Genomic DNA, 21,949 nt, shown 5'->3' with positions numbered 1-21,949 from the left:
TCAAGGTGCCAGCAGGTTCAGTGTGTGGTGAGGGCCTCTTTCTCATAGATGGCACCACCTCGGTGTCCTCACATGGCAGAAGAACAGAGGAGCAGAAGAGCAAAGGGCCTGAGCTACTTCCCTCCATTCTTTTACAAGGCACTAATCCATTCATGAGGGTGGAGCTCTCATTACTTAATCACTTCCCAAAGACCACACCTCTCAATACCACCACAATGGGAATTAATTTTCATAGGAATTTTGGATGACATTCAGACCATAGCAGGTAGTCTCTTACAGTCATTTTAGATCTATCCCTTTACATCCTATCCATATTATATGGATTTGGGTTGCTGTGACTCACTGGTCACAAGACTCACTGGTTGTTGGAGATTTGGTAAATGATACCGTAACCATTTCTCACTTGTTAACAAACTGCCCTCAATTGTAATGTGGTATCTCCTGTATATATCTATATATCTGTCTGTTAGGGTTTTGTTTGGGTTCTTTTTTTGTTGTTTTAGTTATTTAGCCTCCCATATCACTTTGTCACTGTGTGTTTGTTTTGTTTAATTCATATTCTTATTAAATTGCTCAGTAGTGTGAAATATTTTTAGAGAGCTTTGTTCTGATTCTTGGTTTTGTTTTTCTTCATCTGTCTTTTGCATATTGTCTTCCCTTCTCCGTCTGTCTGCCTTTTTTGTTTTTGTAGTATGTTTGTGGATTTGCCAGGCCAGGCTCTTTACCTTGCTCAAGCTAAGCTTGGCCCACGCTGTCTGGGCCAGTTTGCTTTTTCATGGTGCTGGTGAATTTTTCTTGCCTTCTTTCCTACCCAATCAGAGAGGAATTTGTTTTCCTTCCTGACATACTGTTTTGAGGGCTGGATATCATGCAGTGTGTCTGCTTATCACCTATCTGGGGACAGTGGAGAAGATATGGGGAGGAAGAAGGGTTGTCTGTAGTAGCCTTACTGGAGGATTTGGCTTCAACCCTCTCTTTTGTGGTTTTGCTAAGCGTTTTGAATTATTGTCACACTACCTGGTTGGTCTGTAACCTGTTATCTTGGAAGGTTGAGTGATATTCTTAGATTTTGGATCTTCTCTCTTACTACTCATCAGGTTTCCTTGAGTCAGTGCCATTTGTTGCTTCCCCTGTTTGTATTTCATTAGAAGCTGTTTCCATTTGCCACCCCCTACTTTGCTTCTGGTCCTCTGTGGGTATGTGTGAGGCTTCACGTGGCAATTCCTCCTCTTGCCTGTCTTCCACTTCTCCTACTCATCATAATTGCTGGAGATATTTATTTAGCTTGGCTGCTATTTTTTATGGTCTATGGCCTTTCCTGCTTTTTTCTTTTTGCAGAGAAAGTACCAAAATGATAAAATCTGTATTTTTCTTTTCTGACCAGAAGGAATGTGGCGAAGGTAGAACTTACGGTATTATGGGCATTTCCATTTCTCTGGGCCGTCTACATCCCCCACCCCCCTCTTCCTGGATTTGTCTTCCTATAAATTTGAGAGTTTTAATGAAATTTTCAGAATTGGTTTATTCACAGCCTCACCCCTCCTCATCTTTATGTGAAGTTTGAACTTAGCAGCTTCACAAAATGCACCAAATCTTGAAGATTCTTGGAAACATCTGCTTTATGGTCACCATTTTTTAAAGATTGTGGTATGAAGTTGTGTTCTTTCTTTGGTTTCATTGCCATTGGTGTATGTTTGCTATTTTCTGTAATTTACTTATTTATTTATTTGTTTAATCCACGAAGTTACATTTTTTAAAGGGTCTTTAAAACTAATCCCAATGCTGGATTTGAAAAACGAATGTTCATCATAAAAATTCCTGTGGATTCAACAGTTCAGTTGTTTGAATAATTCTTGTAGACTTATTTCATACAAATTAATTTCATTGTATTGGATGTGAATATCTTTTTTCCAGATTGTTCTTGGCTTTTAAATTGTGTAAGTGTTTTAATGTGGTCAGATCATTCCTTTCTTGTACACTTTATTCTGTTTCTTCTAAGCTTAGAAACTTCTCTTCCATGCAGAATTTTGATGTTTCTGTTTCCTGGAGCTTGATTATCTAGCAGGAATTTTTATATTTGTTTATAGAGAAGACTATGTGGAGAGAGAGCTAGTATTTATTCTCTTCTGTATGTTGTGGTATTGCATTTAGCCCAGTGAGATAACATAATCACCATTTTTTTTCATACTGGGAGACTGGAGATCAGAGAAGATAAAGGTGTTTCTCCAGACACGCCCAGGCATAGCTATCTGATTTGAATCCAGAGCTATCTGATTTGAAAGCTCATGTTCTTCCTAATATATTACCTATTATTTAATTGCCTTCCTAGGTAGAGAGAAGGTCTGTGTATTCTGAGAAGGAATGAGAGTGAGGTTTTTCTATAAGCTTACTGAGGGCAGGGACTGTGTCTTTTGTTCATCACTGCATATCTAGTGTCTTTCACAGTCTTTGACACAAAGTGGGTGCTAAATAAGTGTTTGTTGAATTATTGAACCAAAATAGACCTGTGATTGGGCAGGGCTGATGTTATATACTTTAGACTTTGGGGTTATGTTTTAGAACACATGTTAACTCAGTTCCATTATTCTAACCAACTTCTAAGTTTTGTTTTCCTCTTTAACAAATGTGTTAAAGTATCTATTACAGGGCATGAGTCATGGTAGCCACTGTCTCCCATAGTGGTAAAGTGAGGGTGAGTAACTTGGGCCTCCTGGGTTCACCCTTAGTCACATTATTACTCAATATGCTGGTGATAGGCATGTATATAAGTTAACTAGTAGAAATACACTTTCTTATCTAATTGCAACAGTGTTTCTAGAGATTACTCTTCCTACTTTTTAGCTTGGAATGTGGTATTCAGAACTATCGAGTATTTGTGAGAATGTCCACAAATCAAAACGTTTTTGTTTTAAAAAATTGCTTGAATTTTCTAATGTTTAGTGTAAAAGACACATCTTTTCATCTTTAACACTTTTATCTTCTCTCTGTGTCCTGTGAAAATTCGTTTTCCTTTAATTCTTCCAATTTTTCTGCTTTGATTGTTTTTTCAGTCAAATGGAAGTTCAGAAAAGTAGAATTTTTACCAAGGAAAATTTGATGTCAGAGTCTAGATATAATATCGGCACGGTATAGATTATGGAGATCTGACAGCACAGTAGTCTCACGTTTGTGACTGAGGTGGAAAAAATACTGTATATAAAAGGTTCAGTATGTTTGGACTATAATTGTTAGTAAAGGAAGTGAATGGATTTTTACCAATAATATATATGAGCATAGTGGAATATTTTTTAAATCATAAAATGACTTCTATAAGCTCGTATGGGATTATATTGTCACATAAATAAAAATTCAGGAATTCTTTGGAATAAAAGTCCTGCCAAAGAAAATAGTGAACTAAAGGATAAGTCAGTCACCTTTTGCCACATCTTTTTAATTTTAATTTTAAAAAATTAAAAAAAAATCCTCTCCACTCTGAGATTTTGCTACATCTTGAGACAATCCTAGATAATCAGATCCTCAGCCTTCAAATAACTTCTAATTGTCTGAACTGGAGCCTTTTTCTTATCTGCCAAGAAAATGTATTAGTGGCCACATGTGGTTGCTGAGAGGCTGTGCTTCCCAAAGCTGTCTGGTTTCTTTGATTGCCATCCAGAGAGTGAACTGATATGCTCAGCTGGGGTGAATGAACAGCCAGAACACAGCCTTGCTTTTTTGTGTGGGGGTGTTAGTGCTAATAAAAGATTAACGCTGCTTTCCTCACAGGGAATCAATGGATAATGTTTTGATAGCCCATGTCTCACCAGTGAACCATATGGCCCCTATTTTCTCATACATATGGTTGAAATGTTAGAGTGTAATGTTAGAGAAGAATCTCTGTGGTGTACTGGCTCCCGTTCCTTGCCTAGGCATTAAAGTGTAGGTGTTTTATAATACTGGAGAACTTCCCTCATTTGTTTTTAAGATCTTTTATGGATCCACAGTGAGAAGTCGGAAGATCAAGGGGATAGTAGGATTGACTCTCATCCTGTGTTGGGTTTTCTCATATATATGGCATTCATTTATAAAATCTCTGGTCCAAGACCTATAAAATAATGTTACTTTCAAATAGTGTTTTCCTGTACGTTATGTTGCATAAAACCCTTAGTTCCTGGGGGAAGATTATAAAGAGAGTTCCCAGTAGTCTGCAGATTCGTTTTTTACATGATCATTTAAAGTTGTTACTTTTTCTAAAAAGTAAGTTCTGATTTCCATTATACATACACTACCAAAATTTGGTTAAATACCTCCTTGCCTGCTATTGCTAAGAGAGGGAAAGACTAAAAAGAAAATTTGAACTTTCTTAGTGTTGTTTGAAAAAAAATAAGAATTTCTTTCATGGTAGCTAAATGCCAAGACTGGAAAAGCTTTAAGGTAATGCCTGTGGTCAGCACTGCCTTTGATAAGAAGATGGTTAAATGTGGTGGTCTTGATAGGATTTGATAACCATTTTTGATCCATATATATCTTTCCACCATGGTCCCTTTTTAAACAGTGGAGTAACGAAGCTGTTAAATATCCTACTCAATTGAGAAGGAAAATGGCTGCCATGAACTACTTTATTCAAGTGACACTGCAATATAAAGGCTTCCAGCAGTTTCACAAATGCATCTACAAAACACGTTGCCATGAGAAATGAACAATCTTCCCTTCCCCCAGGTCTCTCTTAAATTAAGTTGATTCAGCCACCCTTTTCCAGTCTCTACGTGGAAACTTGCTTTGAGGTTTAAATTCTGTAGCACAAAATAAAGATATATATTAATGCTTAATATGCAAAGCAAATGATTGTGTTGACTACTAGCATGTCAAATATATTTTTAAAGTACACTGGTACTCTGATTATAGGATATACTAGATATATAAAATTTAAGGAGGTTTTTTTTGATGGGCTTTTGAGTAGTTTCCAGTTTTTGGCCAATGTGAATAAAGCTATTAAGATCTTTATATAATTACTTATTTGGACAATACAAAAATAAAAGTATCATACAAGTGCAAAATGATTTTAAAATTACACTGTTAAAAAATTCCCAATCTTTTTCATTGTTATAAAATTTTATGACACCCAAGAATATTGAGACTAGAGTTCTAATATTGGTAGGCATGCTTTATGTAGAAGAATCATATTATATGTGTTTACCTGAAACTTCAAAGATACTAAATTTGTATCTTCAGTATTTCATATTGTACATAATTTAAGTCACTTCTGGCCAACTTAGAATATCAGAAATGGTAAAACTTGGCATCAGAACAAGTTCACCTATATTATATTAGTATTTCAATTATGTTTCTACCTAAGTTAAAAATGATCTGGGTTTTAAAATCAAATTTTCTTTTATTGAAATTTGTGAATATGAACCTTTTAAATCAGCGTTTCTAGATCTTTGCTAAAATAAGACAGTACTATTTAATATGGAAACAATAACTGAGATGTAATCCTAAATTTAATTTGGAAAGTTATATTCATGATTTTAGGAGACTGTGAACATAAAATGTGTGAGTGGAAAATTAAGATTTCATATGGCTTCTTTCAGCTGGTTGATTAAGTCCTATACAGTTCATTGTCCTAAAGATGAAATTTACATAAGGTTTTGGAAGGCAGGATTGGTATATTAAAAGTACATGTTTCCAAGGTGGTACAAACTGTTTTTAACAATCTATCATCTTTCATTTACCAAGGGAAATATGTAAAAATAAAAGGAAAATGTTAAGTGGGAACAAAATGTTGAGATGATGATAAGCTACAAGGAAAGAAAAAAGACTTTAGAAAGAATACTAAAAAGAAACTAGCTTTTTTTCCTCAACAATCTGTCTGAATTCATTTTGCTTTCATTATATATCTAGCCCGGAGGCAAAGTATGTTGAGTATTACAACAAAGAGGGTGTTATAAGGAGGACTTTTTTTTTTTTCAATAATAAAGTATAACATATGTGTAAACCATGCAACCTTGTAACAGGAAACTTTATAATAAGGGAGGACTGTGCTTAGCTTTTCCACAATTTTGGAAGAATAAATTTTATTAGGTGTTAGACAAAGAAATTATCAACTGACTTTTATGCTGTAAGGTTGAAAGATTTGTTATGACCATTTCTAGACTTTAGCAGTGGTTTTAATGTGGGTCCTGATATATTAGGAACAGTGCCTAGCACTATTAATATGTCTACTGTTGCTAGTTCTCTTAAGGAATATGATGTTTAACTTTTGCCTTTCAATGAAAGATTATTCAAAATTCTGTTATTCTGTGGTTTTCTCACCAGTATTAGGCTATTCTTGAATTGATCAACACATAATATAATTTGGGAACCCAATCAATGGTTCTTTTCTTTTTGAAAGATTGTGACAAATTCTTTTTAAACTTGGGAAATTGGCTCCATCATTCATCCCTTATTCTTTCTTTGCTTCTCTTGCCCAACTTCCTGAAAACCATATTGTTTTGATGTCATTATATAGAATAGATTATCTGTTGGGGAATCAGTTTGTATTAATTATACTGGAATAAATGTAAGTTTGACAAATGATGTTGGTTAGTAGGCATTGGGCCTAATGGGTTACTCAGTTAATGAAGACACTAAAATTAGGGACCTCTAATATGCCTGAAACATATTTCCTGTAAATTTCCCCCAGTTTCAAGATTAACTGGCAATAGCTATGTTTTTCCGGCTTTTAAAGGCTAATATATCACGGTAGAGTTTTAGGATTTATATAGGGCTTATTATGGAATAGTTGAGCTCTTTGTATTTATCATACAGTTATTGAAGCAAGCTACAAGTATAGAAGTCAGTCCTCAACTTTTTGACTTTTCAGCAATCTATTTTTTTAATGTTATACTTATTCTCCTTTCCTCCTCCTCTCCTTCAAAACTTAGAAACGGTTATGCACCACACACATTTATGTGCAATTTTAAACGAAGGTGGGATAATTTAAAAAGACTTTTTAAATATGGTTCAATTTGCTGCAGGGCTGCTAGAAAAATAAGGATGAAGTTTTTAGGCAATGAGATCTTAGAAGGAGAGGGATGTTAGAAGTATGTTAGCAAGATACAGTATATTGTTATACATTTAAAAATAAACCATTTATTTTAAGCTTTGCAAAAGCCCAGAAACATTCAAAATAACTTCTAACCATGTGTAGTTAATTTGATAAAAATAAAAAGTCAAATAATACAGACAAGCATGTGAAGGCCTCACTTTCCCCATTATTCTCTCTACTCTCTGAGTCACGGATGCCTTTATTTTTTCTGATGATTAACTCCTTATCTCTAGATTGTATGATCACACCCTATTTTTGGATTTATCCTATTTAAATTTTGATCTACCACAGTGGTAAAGGTTTTGATTATTGACACTTCCTTTCTCTTATCCTTCTTCCAATTATATCACTCTTCTCATTTCTGTTGCTGGTCACCTGTGCACGTTCAACAGTATACTTAACTTCTATTTCTTGTTCTATGAACTTTCAACCCCTTGATTCTACATTTTATGAAATGAAGACATTGGCTATCTTTATGATTACTGTTATTTCTCCCTGATTTAAGTCTCTCAACCTCTGTCTGCTCTACCTTTATTCTTACATTGTCCAAGCTGATAATGTTTACATGCTGGTCTGTGACTATAACTTAAATCTTCCGTGACTTCTCATGATTATAAAAGTTAACACATACTTTGTTTGAATTATGTAAATATTATTCATTGTAGAGTACTAAGATCCCATAAGTCCAGTGTCCTTTTATGAATCCAATGTGCTGTGCTACTCAAAGGAAAATGATCTTAGTGGATTTTTAAAACACACTTATTTATTTATATTGCCTTACAATCCCTCAAGATTTTCCTAGCTTTCACTCACACTATTGAATCTGTCAGTTTTTTTTAGTTCCTAGAGACCTTCCTGTCATCTGGAGACAAGGAATCCCCCCCCGCCCCCAGCACCCAATTTTCTTCTTTTTAATGATCTCATTTTGTTCTGGAGTAATTTTGTTTTGCTCTTTTGCTTTTCTTGGGCTTTTCTTATTGCAGGTTTTCCTCACATTTCTGGTCATCAGCTTTTATTTGAGGATGAATCAGTAGAAAAATTGAGCACTGTGAAAGTGGGTTGGATTTTTGAACAGCTGGCTTAGCTTTATTGGCTATCAATTTCTATTTGACAGTCATACAATAAAGGCTGACTGTAAGCTGTGTGTGCCTGGAGACAGGGGCCTGGGTTTGTCTACTGGTGGGCTTTACTTTTACTTTAGGACAGTTAGGGGATAGCTGGCTGTTTTATTGGGAACTCCAATAGCAGTAGTTGTATGTCTTTTCTCCTAAGGTTGTTTTCTTTCTCTAGAGGTTTTTTTCACTCCTATCTGGGGACCATGGACATGGTTGCATGTATTCTGGACCTGGGTGGGGAAGGAGGTTTTGGGTTGACTATCAGGATGAAGACTTTTTCTTCATGTATTTTCAGGTGCCTGCCCCATTCCCATGCTCTTCTATGCCTGGTGTCCCTCTGATCTGGAGTTCCTTGTTTAGTTTACCCTCTTCAGAATATGCGCTTTCTGTTTCCTGTGGAGGAAGGATCCTGGGTATCTGTTTATTTCCATAGACTTTTTATTTTTATTGTTAGTTTTTTTTTCTTTCTGGTATTGTTCCAATTTTAGCATATGTGCTGCCAAAGCGAGCACAAATTCCATAGACTTTTAAACAGTTCCTCTATTTTCAGATCCTACCTCTTCCCACTATCTGTGGTACCTAGTGCTTTTACTTCCTAAGCCTTTTCAGAATTCTGTGGGGTGAATCAGTATATTTCTCTCTAAGCATTTAGAGTTGACCTCACTCTACTCTTCGGTATCATTTACCTCTTCTTGTTCACTTTCCATTTTCACAGATTGTGGGTAGGCTTACCACAGGTCTGATTTCTTTGAAGAAGATCATGTTTGTTTCTTTTATCTTTGTTGTTTTGGGGCAATTTTTTTTTTATTTGAGAGAAGGGGACACAGAGTCTTTAATTCACCACCTTAAAGCAGGAAGTCATGCCTGCCCTTTTGATATAATGTTTCTAGAAAATGTTAGAGAAAAACTTTTCCACAGAGTCACTAGTCAGGTAAAAGAATATGTGATTGGCTTTCTCCAAAGGCTCTTATTTTCTGACCTGTGTAAAATAGGAAAGGGAGTCAGAATGGTTGCCAGGTCATGAATACAGAAGCTCGGCTGTAAGTCATGGGTGAAAAGCTTGGTTGTCTGCCTCCGCAGTTGAGTGAGTTATTTCACCTCTGGGACCCAGTGAATGTTCAGACAGTTGAGTAATCCCACATTTGGGCATGTGGTAGGTATCAGGGTGAGTAATATCTGAGAACTTGGCATAATGATTGGGAATTATAAGGAGAGTGGCAATGTTTGACAGAGCTCTGTCTCAGTTTCCTACAATTTCATTTTCATTGCTGTCAATAATACTGGTTTTGCTCAGAGAATGGTGGCATTCTTAACTTTGGCAGATGCTAGGATTATTATCATTCTAGTATTATTTTTGGAGGAAGAGAAGATAAAAGCTGTGCTTGCCCACGAACTTCTTCTATATGAGCATTTTAACCAGTGTTTGTTAGCGATGTTAATAATCTCAGGTTCCAATTTTCTGTCTCCAGTTAGGAAGCCTGGCTTATCTTGTGACAGAATATGAGCCATTTACTATTATACATGTGTGTTAGTCCATTCTCATATTGCTATAAAGAACTACCCAAGATTGGGTAATTTATAAAGAAAAGAGGTTTAATTGGCTCATGGCTTTGCAGGCTATACAGGAAGCATGGCTGGGGAGGCCTCAGGAAACTTACAGTCATGGTGGAGGGTGAAAGGGAAGCAGGCACGTCTTACATGGTTGGATAAGGAGGATGAGAGAGAAGGGAGAGGTGCTGTACACACTTTTAAACAACCAGGTCTCATGAGAACTCACTCACTATCATGAAAGCAGCAAGGGGGAAGTCTGCCCCCATGATCCAGTTACCTCCCACCAGGCACCTCCTCCAACCCTGGGGATTACAATTCAACATGAGATTTGTTGAGGGGGGACTCAAGTCCAAACCGTATCAACATGGCTCTCCTATTATCATCCAAAACTTAACTTACCTAGAGAAAGAATCAGCATCTGAGATAATGTCCATAAAGTACTCAGTCCCATGCTTGGTTTCCCTTACTCATTGTCAGCCTCCAGCTTAGTAACTCCAGTGGAAAACAAGGGGCTCCCCCAATAACTCTGACCAACAAGGATTTGCCAAGGGCTCCAAGTGGCCCAGCTTGGGTCATATGCTAATTCTGGAGCCCACCACTAGTGTCAGAGGATGGTATACTCTGTGGGCCCACGTCTTGCTTAAGTCCTCAGCTCTTTGGTAGGTGGTAGGGGTAGGTAAGGTAGTTAGTCTTATTTGAATCACCTAGAATTTGGGAATACATGCTGGCTGCTAAAAACTACACGTTTGCTATAGAGAGAAGAGACAAAACTCTAGAATAGTGGTTCTTAAACTTTAGTGTCTACCAGAATCACCTGGGAGGCTTATTGAAACACAGATTGCTGGGCCCCATTCTCCAGAGTTTCTGATTCAGTAGGACTGGCATGAGGCCCCAGAGTTAGCATTTCTAACAGGTTTCCAGTGATGCCAATACTGCTGGCTTGGGGAACCATGCTTTGAGAACCTTGCTCTCTATTTAGAACAGTGGTTCTTACATTTTAGTGTACAAAGACTTCTCTGGGCTTACTAAAAGTGTTATTTCTGAGACCTCACTTCGAGAAATTCAGATTTGGGAAGTTTGGGGTACAGCTCAGGAATATGCATTTTTAATGTACCCCAGATAATTCTCATATAGGAGCCACAGGAGTTCAGCAGACTATGGTATGATAAATGCTGCTCTGTAGGTTGCATGTGACAAGTATTAGAAATTAACCATCCTTATTTATTTATTTTTACTATATTGGAACACAAATTTTCTTTTTCTTTTCTTTTTCTTTTTCTTTTTTTTTGGAGACAGAGTCTTGCTCTGTCACCCAGGCTGGAATGCAGTAGAATGATCTTGGCTCACTGCAACCTCCGTCTCCCAGGCTCAAGCAATTTTCCTGCCTCAGCCTCCCAAATAGCTGGGATTACAGGTGTGTGCCACTACACCTGGCTAATTTTTGTGTTTTTAGTAGAGATGGAGTTTCACCATGTTGGCTAAGCTGGTCTTGAACTCCTGATCTCAGGTAATCTGCCTGCCTCAGCCTCCCAAAGTGCTGGGATTACAGGCGTGAGCCACCATGCCCAGCCAGAACGAATACTACTTTTCTAATTTCCACATATATGTTTGTGTCAGTCAGCATCCTAACACGAAATACAACTTATCTTGGATGATTAAAAGATATTTTAGGCCAGGCATGGTGGCTCACGCCTGTAATCCCAGCACTTTGGGAGGCTGAGGCAGGTGGATCACCTGAGGTCTGGAGTTCGAGACTAGCCTGGCCAACCTGTTGAAACCCCGTCTCTACAAAAATACAAAAATTAGCCGGGGGTGATGGCGAGTACCTGTAATCCCAACTACTCGGGAGGTTGAAGCAGGAGAATCACTTGAACCCGGGAGGCGGAGGTTGCAGTGAGTCAAGATGGCGCCACTGCACTCCAACCTGGGTGATGGAGCCAGACTCCATCTCAAAAAATAAATAAATAAATAAATAAAATAAAAAGATATTTTAGTGAAGGAATCACTGATAGAAGTGTAGGCAGGGTTAAGGGAACAAATAGTGAAGCACACAGATTATCAGCAGTGGAAGCTATTATCACTTCTAGGGTGAAGGGACTGGAGGAGGAAATGATATTATTTTGAGGGCTTATTAAGAGAGAGGGCCATGGAGAAAGGTCTTTCTTTCTCCTCTTCATTCAGATGAAAACCTCTCACCCCCAAACAGATGAGACACAAAGTCCAATCAGTTACTTTATTGTCATGTGGTAACATTTCAGCCATATTCCCATTTAAAACCAAAGTTGCATGTAGCCATCACTACTACCCTCATACAAGATGGCAGGAAAAGGGGTGTATTGGGAGAAATAATTGACTAGCATAAAATATACTTAGCTGTAACAGTCTTCACCATTGTAACTAGTCAAGAGGCTGACAATGATAATCATAACTTCCTCTCTCCAGTACCCATTTCATGTTCCCATTAGTTTCTCCAGTACTTTGGTTGATCACAATTCTTTACTTTTATACCCAAAAAGACTTAAGTCTTTAGTGGGCCTGTGTTTACTGGGTTACTGTAGTTTCCCATCAGTTTTATCAGAGATAGGAACACTGTGCTAAGAGGCAGCCCAATGAATCCCTTGGATTTTAGACATAGCCTACCTGTTTTTATTGCAAAGCAGCCATCCAGTTTCCTCTTAAAAGTAAGGATCAACCATTCTTTAGTACATTAATCTTCTTCTCTGCTTATCACTCCTGTGTGGTGGAGTCTCAACCAGAGAATTCTCTTGCTTCAAATTTAGTAGAACCATGACTGTATTCTTTGGTGGAAGCTTTCTTTTCCTGGGAACCATATTCTCCAGTGTTTTCACAGTGCTTGTTCATTATGAGAAATCCTTCCATATACCTCCCCTCTAGACCTCCTTTTTAACCAGTATTTCAGTTTTGTTCTTTCTGATTACTTAATCTCAGCCCATTAGCTATTGCCCACATATCAGTGTAAATCTAAATCCCAGGTTGTCTTCCATTCCCAGTAAAGTGACCACCAGATATATTGTTCAAATTTAAATCTACTGGAAAATTTCTTTTTGTAACTTGTTTTTTAAGGATACCCATGAGTGGGAAACTGATACTGTAGCTGACTTTAGGTATGACGATATCATGCAGACCCATCTGTAAACGAGGTCTGTGTATTTTTTTCTTCTGTTCATTGGTTATGGGGAACTCCTCATGAGGCATGAAAGAGGCAGTGAAGCAGCAAGGGTAGATACTGTAGGAGTTTGAGCCACTAGTGCTCATTACATTTATGTTTTCTTTTCCTATTCATATATTTGATTTCTATTTAATGATGAAATATTGCTTCACATACCCAATTTCATGACTCATGAGATCAAGTAGCCCATTTTATGATGGGCATCTCTGGTCATGTAGTCACTTCTTGTCCTATAGCTGGTTGTTCCATCTGTACCATGGCCCGGTGGAAAGAGGAGCTGTGTCACAAATGGAGAATAATTGTTGAGAGAAGACTTCAGGGTTTGTGGAGGAACTCTCTTTTTAGAGTTGCTGGAGGCTGTATACAGCTGACCTACCTGCCCTAGATAATTCAAGTACCATTGGGTATGCTGGGTCATAAGCAGATCAGCTTACATTGCAACCTATATCAGCTGCCGAGCCCTTTCTTGCTGTGGCACTACTTAAAACTAGCACCTCTACTTGAATGTGCTATGTGTTGCTTCCACAATTCACAAAGGTTCTCTGAGTTTTGTACATTTTCCATTTTGGTAGGCAGTGCAAGGTGAAACAACATTTTTTCTTTAGAGGAGATATCCCTACTTGCTCCAGACTTACCTGAAAACATCACAGCTTTCATGTTTTTTGGGGGTACTTGCCACTTCTTGCTTATCAAGACTAATAATAATGTCATTTATGTAGTGGACCAGCATTATGTTCTTTGGGATATCAATCAATCGAGGTCCCTGAGCACAGTCTCAGAACAAAGAGCAGGAGAATTGAAATAGCCCAAATGCAAGAGAGTGAAGGTGTACTGCTATCCTTGACAGTTAAAGGGAGATACTTCTGATTGTTTTTCTTAATTTGGATTAAAAAAGTGTAATTGCCAGGTGTCCCAAATAGATTTGTACCAGGTTTCATGGGCTGTGTAGACCTTTTCCAATAAATATACTATATTCTTGAATAGCAGCAGTGTAATTGGATCTCTCCTCAGTTTATGATAATCCATAGTCATTATCCAAGATCCTTCTGGCTCTTTCACAGGTCAAAGTTGATATCGAACGAGGATGCATTTTTGTTGCATTTTTCAAGTGTTTGATAGTGTCACTAGTCTCTGCAGTTCTCTTAGTGATGGGTATTGATTTAGCATGCTGTTGTGGTGGGATTTGGGATTCCATTTAGCCCTTTTTATCATAATAGCCTGCACAGTGACCTATATTAGACAAGAAGCTAATATAGGGATTCTTCCAGGTAATGAATATGTCCGTTCCAACTGTGCATTCAACAAGTGGGAGAATAATGGCAGGATGGGTCTATGCACCCACTGGACTTGTGAGAAAGACCTGAGCCAAGGCTTCACTTATTACTGGCATTCCGTATGCCTCATTTTGACCAGCGGATCAAGTGGCATTTAGCATTCTCAGGGATTAATGAACCCTAGAAAGTTCATGTAATTTCCTTTTTCTTTGTGAAATGTCACCCTGTTAGTCATCATAGAAGCTTTTAGGTTCTCTACCTCTGTCTTGATTTGGGAGTTGGAAGTCTCAATTTTTTTTATTTTTTAAGTGTTTAATTAGAGCAGATAGTCCACTCAGCCGTCTATGTAATGATTATTGTTATCAAAAAATTAAGTCCAGTAGTCACCTATCTCAAAGCTTTGTCCTTCACTGACACTCCATCCCACATTGCAGCAGTGATAATTTTAATAATTGTGATTTCATTGCATGTCCCATATTTTGTTGTTTCATTTTTTCCTGGCAGGGAAGTCATCTGTGAATTCATCAAATATGTGTGAGCAAACCAGTCCCCAAATTTCTGCAAATCCCCAAGTACTGTATCAGTTAATGACCCAGCAGGAAATAGATTCATGGCAGATTATTCAAATGAAGGGATTTTAAAGCAAGGGGTTACTTATAGAAGTGTGGGAATGGTTAAGAGAAGAAACTTGTCTTTATAGTTAGCAAAGTAAGTATAAACTATCTAATTTAAGCCATTGTATTTTGGGATATCTTCGTTATAGCAGCTTGGCCATTTCTGTAGTAGACATAAAAATTTACATTATTATGACATTGTAGTCATTACTGGTAGCTAAGACATGATTATATTTCCTTTCTTTTTCTCTGAGATTAAAAATAAGAAGTAACTTTATCCCTTTACCCAGGTTTGCCTGTTGTTAATATTTTTACCTTATTTGCTTTATGTTTTCTTCTTGTCCCTTGCTCTCACTTGCTCTGTCTCCTTCTCTCCCTCTCTCTCTCCCTCATGTGTATATATTTTTCCCTGAGCAGTGTGAAAGTATGTATTTCTCAAGAATAGAAACATATAACCACAGTTTTCAGTTTCACAAAATTACATTGATATAACATTTTAATCTACTGTATCATCCAAATTCTAATTTTGTCAATTGGTCTAGTAATATAATATAATAATGGGCCCTGTAGCACATTATTTCCCATCCCAATGATTACATTTCCATCCCAGCTATTACAGAATCTACTCTAGGGATAGGCATTGCATTAAATTATCATGTCTTTTAGCCTCTTTTAATTTGGAAAATTTCCTCCAATTTTCTTTGTCTTTTATGACATTGACATTTTTGAAGAATACAGTCTCCCATACCATTAAATTTTTTTTCCCATTTTGTCTCTTGCTTCCCTGTGATTAGATCAAGATTATACATTGTTGTCCAAAATACTGTCAAGAATAGGTGATATTGCATTCTTCCTATATTATCACATAGAAGCATCCTCATTAATGATTTATTTTGATCTTCTCGTTAAGCTTGTTGCCTGAATTGTCCACTGTGTAATTACTAATTACTGGTGTTTTATGCCTTGCAACTAATAAGGAAGTGTAAATATTTTGCTTTTCATCAACATTTCCCCTTGAATTGATAACCCATTAGCAATTTTTGCCTGCAATAATCTTTACTGTGGTAGTTGCAAAATGATGATTTCCAAATTAGCACTTCCTTCACATTTGTCAGTTGGTTCTCAATATTCTACTGTAAGCAGTAGATGTTTCTTCTCCCCTATTTATTTGTCTGCTTATTAGTGTGGATTCATGAATTTCAGTTTCTTCTATTAGTTTTAATTCAGTACTGAACCTAATAATTTTGATGCTTAAATTGTCCCAGATTTGGCCAGTGGGAGCCTCTTTAAGTTGGCTCCTGTGTCCTTGTGACATGTCTTCTTTTTTTTTTTTTTTGTTAGCATTTCTTCACTTTCTAGCATAGTAAGATGTTCCAGGCTAATCTGACACCTATCCTGCTGCAGCCGTCTAAATAGTATTAGAGACCAAGATATACATGCTAGGTGTGATCCTGTTACTATGGTATCTTTACTTCTAGCCCCTTTCAGGGACAATGCTAGAAAATACGTGCATGTATATACACATATACATATGTGTACATACTGTACATAAACATATACATATATGCACATGTGTACATAAATGTGTACACTTATATATATATAGATATAACTTTTTTTTTTGAGATGGAGTCTTGTGCTGTCGTCCAGTCTGGAGTGCAAGGACGCGATCTCCGCTCACTGAAACCTCCACCTCCTGGGTTCAAACGATTCTCCTGCCTCAGCCTCCTGGGTAGCTGGGATTACAGGTGTGTGCCACCATGCCTGGCTAATTTTTTGTATTTTTAGTAGAAATAGGGTTTCACCATGTTGACCAGGCTGGTCTTGAACTCCTGACCTCAGGTGATCCACCCGCCTTGGCCTCCCAAAGTGCTGGGATTACAGGCGTGAGCCACCACACCCGGACCATAGATATAACTTAAAAGTCATGCATTCCTACCAGTATATCCATCTTCAGTTCATCCCTACATAATTCTTTCTTGCCATCCCCTATTCGGTATTTATATGTTTCTTCTAAGTGAATATCTGGCACTCAACATCAAGGCACATATTCATTTGCTTATTTCTATAATACATCTAAAGTAGCTGCAGAATTGATTTTGACCGTTTCCCTATGATAAACAAATCTCTGTCTCTGTTTTCTTTTTCTAGCAAATTCCTCTAAGTATTCATGTTCCCTGAGGCTGCTACTTCCTGTGCTGCGCACTTTCAAATTCCTTCTCTGTAGCCAGAGCTTTAAACTTGTAGATCCAACCCATGTTGACAATTTTTTCATTTATTGTTTCACCTTTTCCTTCTGGGGTGATTGGGTCTGTGCCTTCCACAAGTCCTTTCCTTTCTTCTGTTCTTTTTCACAGAATCTTATAAGCCTTTCTTTCCTCACTTTCAATACCCTGAAGTTTGTGGTAGTAGCAGTGGGCTGATGGTAGAAGTGCCATGGAATTTTTTGTTTTTTTCTTCTACATATAGTGAAGGCAGCAATGTTCTTTCTCCTAGTAATGCAGAAGCTATGGATTCAGTGTGGTTTTATGGTTTTTCTAGGAGGGTAGGGGGAAGTGGGTGACCACTATTATTTTCTGAATTCAGGAAAATTCTGTTTTTTAATTTTTAATTTTCGTGGGCACGTAGTAGGGTATATATTTATGGAGTACATGAGATATTTTGATATATGCATACAATGCATAATCACATCAGGGTAAATGGGGTATCCTCACCTCAAGCATTTATCTTTTGTATAACGAACAATCCAATTAGACTCTTTTAGTTATTTAAAAATGCACAATTAAATTATACTGCCTATAGTCATCCTATTATGCTGTCAAATATTAGATCTTATTTATTCTTTCTGTTTTTCTGTACATTTAGCCATTTCTACCTCCCCCATCCCCCAACTACCCTTCTCAGACTTTGGTAATCATCTCTCTTTATCTCCATGAATTTAATTGTTTTAATTTTTAGCCTCCACAAATAAGTGAGAACATGTATAGTTTGTCTTTCTGTGACTGGCTTATTTCACCTAACATAATGACCTCCAGTTACATTCATGTTGTTGCAAATGCAGGATCTCATTCTTTTTACGGCTGAATAGTATTCCATTGCATATACGTAACCACATTTTCTTTATCCATTTGTCTGTTGATGGAAGCTTAGGTTGCTTCTAAATCTTGGCTATTGTGAACAGTACTGCAAGAAACATAGGAGTGCAGATATCTCTTCAATATACTGATTTTCATTCTTTTGGGTATATAACTGGGAGTGGGATTGCTGGATCATATGGTAGCTCTATTTTTGATTTTTTGTGGAACTTTCTAACTGTTCTTTATAGTGATTTTGCTAATTATTCCCATCAACAGTGTTAGAAGGTTCGCTTTTCTCCACGTGCTGGGCAGCATTTGTCACGGTTCAATGTTGGTAGGTTGTATGTGTCTAGGAATTTATCAATTTCTTCTAGGTTTTACAATTTATTGGCATGTAGTTGCTCATAGTACCTCCTAATGATCCTTTTAATTTATGCATTGTCTGTTGTAATGCCGCCTTTTTCCTCTCTGATTTTATTTATTTAGGTCTTTTCTCTTTTTTTATTAGTTAGTCTGGCTAAAGGTTTGTCAATTTTATCTTTTTAAAAAACCAACTTTTTGCGTCATTGATCTTTTGTACTGTTTTGTTAATTTTAAATTCATTTATATCTGCTCTAATCTTTATTATTTCTTTTCTTCTACTGATTTTTGGTTTGGTTTGCTCTTGCCTTTCTAGCACTTTAAGATGCATGATTAGGTTGTCTATTTGAAGTTTTTATTCTTTTTTGATGTAGGCACTTATAGCTATAAAATTTCCTTTTAGTACAGCTTTCACTGTATTTCATAGGTTTTGCTATATTGTGTTTCCGTTTTCATTTGTTTCAAGAACTTTTTCAATTTCCTTCTTAATTTCTTCAGTGACACACTGATCATTCAGGAGCATATTGTTTAATTTCCATGTATTTGTATAGTTTCCAAAATTCATCTTGTTTTTAATTTCTTATTTTATTCCATTATGGTCAGAGGGGATACTTGATATTATTTCAAGTTTTTTGAACGTTTTAAGAATTGTTTTGTGACTTAACATGTGATCTGTTCTTGAGAATGATCCATATGCTAAGGAGAAGAATGTATATTCTGCAGCCTTTGGATGAAATGTTTTGTAAATATCTCTTAGGTCCATTTGATCTATGGTGTAGATTAAATCCAATATTTCTTGTTGAGTTTTTGTCTAGGAGATCTGTCCAATGCTGAAAGTGGAGTGTTGACATTTCTAGCTACTATTGTGTTGAGTTCTGTCTTTTTAGCTCTAGTGATTTTTTTTTTCTTTTTTGAGACAGAGTCTTGCACTGTCACCCAGGCTGGAGTTTAGTGGCGGAATCTTGGCTCACTGCAACCTCGGCCTCCCGGGTTCAAGCAAATTCTCCTGCCTCAGCCTCCTGAGTAGCTGGGATTACAGGTGTGTGCCACCACACCCGGCTAATTTTTGTATTTTTAGTAGAGACATGGTTTCACCATGTTGGTCAGGCTGGTCTTGAACTCCTGACCTTGTGATCTACCTGCCTTGGCCTCCCAAAGTGCTGGGATTACAGGTGTGAGCCACCGAGCCTGGGCTGCTCTAGTGATATTTGTTTTATATATCTGAGTGCTCCAGTGTTGAGTGTATAGATCATTATACCCTGTTGCTGGATTGACTCCTGTGTCATTGTAGGATGACCTTCTTTGTCTCTCATTACAGTTTTTGTCTTGAATTCTCTTTTGTTTTATGTAAGTGTAGCTACTTCTGCCCTTTTTTTGATTTCCATTTGCATGGAATCTCTTTTTCTATCCCTTTGATTTCATTCTTTGTGTATCTTTTTAGGTGATATGTGTTTCTTGTAGGCAACAGATCATTGTGTCTTGTTTTTTCATGCATTCAGCCACTCTGTTTTAACTGGAGAGTTTAGTCCATTTACATTCAATGTTATTATTGATATGTAAGGACTTACTCCTGCCATTTTGTTATTTTTTTCTGGTTGTTGTGTGGTCTTCTCTTCCTTCTTTTCTTCCTTCCTGTCTTCCTTTTAATGAAGGTGACTTTCTCTAGTGGTGTGTTTTACTTTCTTGCTTTTTATTTTTTGTATATCTCTTTTATGTTTTCAATTTGAAGTTCCTGTGAGGCTTGCAAAGACTGTCTTATTACCCATTATTTTAAATTGATGACAGTATAACCCTGATTGCATGAACAAAAAACAAATATGCAAAAAGAAAACTCTACACTTTAACTTCATTCCCCTGCCTTTTTTTTTTTTGTTTATTTTTTATTGTTATCTCCCCCTGCTTTTTAACTTTTGTTGTTTCTCTTTATGTCTTATTGTACTGTCTGTGTCTGGAAAATTTTTTGTAGTTATTATTTTTGATTGGTTCATCATTTAGTCTTTCTACTTAAGGTAAGAGTGGTTTACCCACCACAATTATGGTTTTATAATATTTCTGTGTCCTTACTATTGCCAGTGTGTTTTGTACCTTCAGATGATTTATTCTTGCTCATTAACATCCTTTTCTTCCAGATTGAAGAACTCCTTTAGCATTTCTTGTAGGACAGTTCTGGTGTTGAGGAGATCTCTCATCTTTTGTTTCTCCTTCATGCTTAAAGGATATTTTTGCCAGACATACTATTGAAGGGTAAGGGTTTTTCTTGCCTTCAACACTTTAAATATTTTATGCTACTCTTCCCTGGCCTGTAAGGTTTCCACTGTAAAGTCTGTTGCCAGATGTATTAGAGCTCCACTGTATATTATTTGTTTCTTTTATTTTTCTGCTTTTACGATTCTTTCTGTATCGTTAACCTTCAGGAGTTTGATTATTAGATGCCTTGAGGAAGTCTTAATTAGGTTAAATCAGCTTGGTGTTCTATAACCTTCTTGTACTGAAATGTTGATATATTTCTCTAGGTTTGGGAAGTTCTCTGTTATTATCTCTTTGCATAACGTTTCTAAAACCCCTCTCTACCTCCTTGTCAAGGCAAATACCTCTTAGATTTGCCCCTTTGAGGCTTTTTTTAGATCTTGTAGGCATGCTTCATTTTATTATTTTGTTTCCTTTGATCGTGTATTTTCAAATAGGCTGTCTTCAAGCTCATGAATTCTTTCTTCCGTTTGATCAATTCTACTATTAAGAGACTCTGATGCACTCTTTAGTATGTCGGTTGCATTTTTCAACTCCAGAATTTCTGCTTGATTCTTTTTAATTATGTCAATCTCTTTGTTACATTTATCTGATAGGATTCTGAATTCCTTCTCTGTGTTATCTTGAATTTCTTTAAATTTCCTCAACACATCTGTTTTGAATTCTCTGTCTCTGTTTCTCTGGGATTGGCATTGGTGCCGTATTTAGTTTGTTTGGTGAGATCTTGTTTTCCTGGATGGTCTTAATGCTTGTAGGTGTTTGTCAGTGTCTGGGCATTGAAGAGTTAGGTATTTATTGTAGTCTTTGCAGTCTGGGCTTGTTTGTGCCTGTCCTTGAGAAGGCTTTCAGGTATTCAAAGGGACTTCAGCCCCAAGCATAATATCTCTGTGGTTTCTGCAGTCTGGTAGAGGTGCGGCCTTGGTAGCCTTTGATAAGATCTGGAGGAATTCTCTGGAATACCAGGCAGAGACTCATATTCTTTTCCCTTACTTTCTCTCAATTGAACGTAGTCTGTCTCTCTCTGTGCTGAGCCACCTGGAATTAGGCATTTGGTGATACAAGCAGTCCTGTGGCCACCAACACTGGGACTGTATTGGGTCAGACCTTATTCTTCACGGAGATAGAAAAAACAAAATTTATATGGAACTACAAAAGACCCCAGATAGCCAAAGCAATTGCTAATAAAAAGAATACAGCTGGGCCGGGCATGGTCGCTCACACCTGAATTCCATCACTTTGGGAGTCTGAGGTGGGCAGATCACGAGGTCAGGAGATCAATGCCATCCTGGCTAACATGATGAAACTCCGTCTCTACTAAAAATACAAAAAATTAGCTGGGTGTGGTGGCGGGCGCCTGTAGTTCCAGCTACTCGGGAGGCTGAGGCAGGGGAATGGCGTGAACCCACGAGGCAGAGCTTGCAGTGAGCCGAGATCGCACCACTGCACTCCAGCCTGTGC

General features: G+C 37.2%; 1 protein-coding gene across 14 annotated transcripts in view; it reads left to right on the top strand.

Moving 5' to 3' along the window:
* BBS9 (Bardet-Biedl syndrome 9) overlaps window positions 1-21,949 on the top strand; it is a 557,785-nt gene that overhangs the window by 122,459 nt on the left and 413,377 nt on the right. The gene's annotated exons all lie outside the window — the stretch shown is intronic.

The sequence above is a fragment of the Chlorocebus sabaeus genome, chromosome 21 (assembly GCF_047675955.1).
Source record: "Chlorocebus sabaeus isolate Y175 chromosome 21, mChlSab1.0.hap1, whole genome shotgun sequence".
Classification (NCBI taxonomy): Eukaryota; Metazoa; Chordata; class Mammalia; order Primates; family Cercopithecidae; genus Chlorocebus; species Chlorocebus sabaeus.
This window is presented reverse-complemented; position numbering and strand designations above follow the sequence as displayed.